Source organism: Malania oleifera, chromosome 3 (assembly GCF_029873635.1).
Source record: "Malania oleifera isolate guangnan ecotype guangnan chromosome 3, ASM2987363v1, whole genome shotgun sequence".
Classification (NCBI taxonomy): Eukaryota; Viridiplantae; Streptophyta; class Magnoliopsida; order Santalales; family Ximeniaceae; genus Malania; species Malania oleifera.
The window spans coordinates 113707848-113714188 of NC_080419.1; positions in this window are offsets into that span (position 1 = coordinate 113707848).

Consider the following 6341-nt stretch of genomic DNA (forward strand, 5'->3'; position numbering starts at 1 on the left):
GTTGTTTGTTTTTCATAAGACAAGTTATGGGAAAGAAATTCAACCGAGATAAACGTGCAAATGACCAAATGCAGGGGGCAGGGCACCACAAGTTGGGTGCTATATAAAACAATGCCAATTAAAAATAGATTAAAGCCATAAATGCATTATCAAACCATCAAAACTTTATTACAATAAAAAATCAAGTCATTAATTGAAGTAGTCAATAATATTAATCAAATCGAGGTAGAATATTTATAGGCATTATATTTCAATAGTTAAAGCTTAAGACACCTTTAGTAGAAATTTCAAGTTTAAATTTTGGGAAGGATAGGAGGGGATATGAGAAAATGATTACCCATTGTTTTTATTGACTAACGAGAACAACTCACTCTGCGATTGGTAAAAATGCAATGAAATTGAAAGAAATATGAGAAATTTATGTGGTTTGGCAGTCGGAACTAGGCCTATGTCTACTGGCAATCTAACAAAATATTATTATCAAGGTATAGAGAAAAATACGATAAATAGTTAGTCTAACAGACCTCTCCCCACAATTGTGAAAAAACCCACAATTTTTTTTGAACTTGAGAAAATAAAATTGAATAGGAGGAATAACCGAAAGTGAATCATTTTTACAATTCACACTCTTCAAGTTTGAACCCATACCCGCACTGGTTTACCCGCATAACAATGAGGCTCACTCTATGTATAATAGAGATCCATCATGTATATAATGTCCAATCATCTCATAAATAATCATGCTACAATTGCCTATCGAATTGTCTCCAAAGTTGATTTTGAAAGTTGTTTACTTGAGAAGTCAAGTGTTCACATCATCTCAAATTGATTCTTAAAGAAAAAACTTCACAGAGTTTGACATGACAATCAATTATTTATGTCGATGCAATAATGAACTTTCGACACTTTTCTTTCTTTATTTTTATTTTAATTTATTTTATAATTTGTATTAGTTGGGTTCCTCATATGTATGAGACCAAGTCAACAATTATGTAGATTAGGCTCCATATATAAATTTGAAATTGGAGAAAAAAAAATATTTATCAAATACAACTTTGTTGCTTAAATACTAACCAAATTAATTAAGAGGAGAGAGCAATTTTAAATATCTTTTCACTAAGAAGTAGATTTGGGAAGATGGTTTTTCAATAAAGTCCATGAATAAGATAATTGTCACATGAAAAGCATGAATAATTAAGGTACATGATTTTTTTTTTAAATGAAAGTAATCAAGGCCATTATTTAATTGCATAACAATGTTTGGCCTTTATTGAAATTTCATAAATTTCTTATGAGATTTGACGCCAAAAAAAATGTGAACCTTTTCTAAATTTCAAAAATTTTAAAACATTTTCTGACATTTGATTTTTGAGATATTGAATTCTCCTCAAGCTTGCTTTTAACAAAATATAAAGGAAAATTTGCATCTTTTAACAAATTTCAAAGTAAATTTTGAAAAATTTAAAATCTCAAAAGAGGTTTGGGTTATATTATTATTATTATTATTAAGGGAAAATTTTAAAAATTTTAAAATTTCAGGGATATTCAAATCTTTTTGTCAAATTTAAAACATGTCAATGTCATTTATTCTACTTGTATATTTTATTGTAATGATTTTGTTTGAGGCTCCTAGTTTTAAGTGTAAAGTTATCTAAATCCATTTTTCTATTTTAAATGCATGGCTTTTATAGCATAACTTTAAATGATGAATTTAATTAATTAAAAATATAGATAAAGTTGGAAATTTTAGTTTTATATTAGTTGTGTAAAAGTAGTCATATGAAATTGAATATTCTGTTGAATTCAATGAATTTCATGGACCTCCGCCAAGAATTTTTCACGAAAATATTAAGAAAAAAAAAAACACAAATATAAATGGGTGGGGGGAAATTTACTTGAATTCAATTGACTTTCCAAAAGTCGGTTGAGTATTAAAAAAAACAAAACAAAAAACAACTACTTGCAGGTCAATGCATCTGGTTCTGATCTGTGGAGTATTCTTTGATAGGAAATTTTGGAGTTTTCAGGCCTATTTAATTATAGAAAAGAATATATATATATATATATATATATATTAAAATTTTTTATTTTTAAAAAAAATATAAAAACTTTAATTTATTTTTAAAATTTTTCAGGATTCATTTTAAAAATATAAAAAATAAAGAGTTTGTTTAAATGTGTTAAATAATTTTTTATTTTCTATTTGTAGATTTCAAAATGATTTTAAAAAATACATATTTTTTAATTTTCAAAATTTATATAAAGTAATATATGGATGATGGATTTTAGGGTTTGAATTTGAATTTGTTTAGATTTAGTAGAAATTCTATAATAATCCACACAATTTAAAATTTAAAATTTAAAATTCAAGTTTCATGCTCCCATATAGAGTTGCAAAATTAGAAAAATAATGAAAATTTTTTTTTCAAATGTTGTATATGACTTTGAAAAACTAAAAAATTACGTATCATTTTTATAATTATTTTAAAAATAGAAATAAAAAATAAAATTATTTTTACAAGCAATTAGTGTCAAAACTCTTTATTAATGTTCATTTAATTCATAGCAATGTTATAAAAATGAAAAATCAGGTTCATTTAATTTATTTCACATTAACATTTTTGAAATAATTTGATGGACTTATAAAGCATTTAATTTTTTCATGATCTTCGTTATAATTAAATGGAGGGAAAATATATGCATTTGTGAATTAATTGAGAGTTAGTATTCAAATTAAAATTTTTAATTTAATAATTATATTTTAAAAAGTTAACTATTATAAAATAATTTAAGTGGGCATTTAAGGACAATGCACTTGAACCGTTTATATGTTGTATGCATAGGCATGGCTAAAGCTTCAAGCTTGTCTGTTAGGGTGACAACAATACATTTCAAAACCTAACAAATTCTAAGAGGTGAGCCCAAGCAACACCATGTTTGTCTCTTCCTCTTTTTTTTTGTTCCCTTTTTTGTCATGTCATTATGAGCTATTATAATTGCACTTATTTCAGGAACCTCATTATTGCCAATGCCCACACCTTGTTCCCTCTTCCTTGTTTATAATAATAAATAAATACTACATTACAACAATGAAAAGCAAAACCAACTAGCTTTCCTAACCCAAATTGAAGTCTTCAGCCTTGCTAGAATTGAAAGGGTAGGACAAGTCTTTCGGATCAGATCAGCTTCGGCTATATTAAATAAACAACGACGACGACGACAACAACAAAACCAAACTTTAAGTCCTATTAGGTGGGGTCGATTATATGAGTTCTTTTTCGTTAATTTTTTCAATCATGAATCATTTCTTTTGACAGATTCAGGAATATTAAATTTGTACTCATTATTTCGTTTCAAGTTATTCTAAGTCTATCCATACCCCTTATATTGTCCTCCAAAGTAACTAACTCATTCTTTCTCACTAGCGTACTATGTGGCCTACGTTACAATTGTCAATATCATCTAAATCGACCTTCACTTATCTTATCTTCTATAAGAGTTAAGTCTAACTTACCGCAAATATGTCTGTTCTTTAATTTATCTTTCAATATTATACCACACATCCATCTAAGCATTTTCATCTCGCTAACTTTTACTTTTTGGATATTCTGTTTCTTCGTTGCCAAACATTCTGATTCATATAACATAGTTGGTCTTAAAGCTGTCCTATAATGAAACGACCTACTAATAAAAATAAAATCTTTTTTCCTAATTTTAAATTCAATTAGTAACCTAAACAGCGGAAAGTCAATCATATAAAATAAAATCACACATAATACAATACTAGAGTGTCAAATCATCCCACAATGTACAAACATCACTGTTCTCTCGAAACTATCCTTACTGATACGAAGGGTTTACAAAGCATGTCGCCCAAAAATAATATTCACTCTAAAAAAGGGCAGTATAACAACCTTTCTACCTGCGAACCTGCTCCGCTCGCCTAGTTGGTTCACCTAAAAAATAATTCAACACTGGGATGAGCCAACGCTCAGTAAGATGAAACATGTTATTACTAGGGTGTGGCTATTGAGCTATAGTTTGGTAAAAATAATTTGATTTAAAAATAATATGAATAATTGAATCTAAAAGTGTTGATATTACATAACGTATAATAAAACCATTAACTACATAACTGAACATGTCAATCTGTATGAAATTACTTTTCATAGTAATACTACTATTTCTGAAAGTCCGATAGTACTCATAATATCTAAGAAATTTTCCTAAATGACTGTATGTCATGATTTAACCCCTCATGACAGGGTTATGCGACCCAAAGGCGGGACCTATCCTGGTTGGCCGATCAAGGTAAGTCAACTAAACTCTGACAGTCTGATCAGCCCCCTCAATCCATATCTGATATAGAGTCTGTCCCGACGTGGGCACGATCGACCTCATACCACTTACTGTCTGAGTAAAGTGGCTGCACTCTGAACTAAATATCTGTAACCGTGCTCTGCTATCTGATCCATCAGGGTCTGATACTATATAGGTAACTGATATTTGTGATATACTATTTTTTCTATGGTTTCTAAAATAATCATAACTCCATATAATTTATCTGAAATTCTAAATAAACTGACTGAAAATCTGATTTCTGTATAACTGAACTGATGTCTGAATATCTATTTATTGGGGCGTTATGGTCTGATAAACGAGTTATTCTGAAATTACTGAAAATGCATATTTCTGAGTATAGTGTACACTAAAAAAACCGTCATTCTATAATCATGCAAATATCATGGTATCTCTGTTAGTAATTACAAATATGATATTCACAAATTCTATAAATATAGTACTGTTCTGTTATCAACTCAAGCCACACAAATAAATATTAAAATTATCAGGTTCTGGAAACTGTAAATATATATAATCTGAATAATAATTTGATAAAGACATATAGTTCGTACTGAAATCATAAAAGAGTTTCTTAAAATAGCATATTTCTCTTACCTGACTATTGAAAAGCCCCTACTGTATATTGGTTCAACACCCGCAAGGCTACCTACTCAACACCCTGAAAAACAATTTTTTAGAACAGAATATCATTATTTTTTTTATCTCCATCATTTCCTACAACTGCAAGAAGGTCAAAAACTGACTAAAAGACCTTATCCTGATTCTGGGAAGAAATTCAACTCGATTCCACCGACGATCCGCTCTGGTAAACTGGGAGAGAACTTCGCCAAGAGCATCGTGGTGGCCTCAGATTGTCGATCTAGCAACTGACGGGGCCGGAATCGAAGAGAGATGGAGGAGAGACCGTAGGAGAGAGAGGGGAAGTTTTCCGTCAAATTTCTGCGATTTAACCAAGTTTAGGGCTATTTATACTGCGGACTTCGTCGACGACTCACGTCATCTCATCGACGAGTCTAATAGAAAATTCGTCGACGAACTCTCCCCTTCGTTGACGAAATTCAGAATCGCCCAAAACATTCTCTCGATATTTTCTCGTCGAGGAAACATGCCCTCGTCGACGAGACCCTCTTGTACCCTCGTCGATGAATCCCTTATGTTCGTCGACGAGGCCATTAGAAAATTCATTGGGTTATTGTATCCAAAATGCAATGTTGTCGACGAATGCGAAGCGTTCGTCTACAAAGTCTACTTCCTCCTTCTGTTTCTATTTCCATTTCCCTCACTCTTTATTATTTAAATATCATTATTCTTCGGGTCGTTACATATAAAACTTTCCTTTTAATTTTAAGGATATTATACGATCACAAAGCATACTTTAAGCACTTCTCCATTTTACCCAACCTGCTTTAACTCTTATGCATTAGATCGTCTTCAATTTCTCTTTCAGCTTGCATAATAAATCAAAGATATCGAAATCTACAAGTACTATTTATTTCTTCATCATCAAGTTTAACTTTTTCTCCAATATTCCTCATACCATTACTAAAATTACAATTCATATATTTTATCCCATTTCTACTTATCTAAAGTCTGTAGATTTCAAAGCTTTTCTCCATAATTCTAACTCAACCTCTATTTCGTCCCTAGTTTCATCAATTAATACAATATCATCTACAAACAACATACACCATGGAACCTCATACTCGTAATCAGTTGGTCCATAACCAAGCCAAAAGATAAGGACTCAAAGCAGATCTTTGATGTACACCTATGGTGATTGGAAATTCTCTAGTTTCTTCATTTATAGTCCTTACACTAATCATTACTTCATTGTACATATCCTTAATGACATCAGTATACCTACTACATACACACTTTTTTTCTAAAATCCACCATAAAACTTCCCTAAGTATCTCATCATATGCACTCTCTAGGTCAATAAATATCATATGCAAGTCCCTTTTTTTTTTCCTAAACTT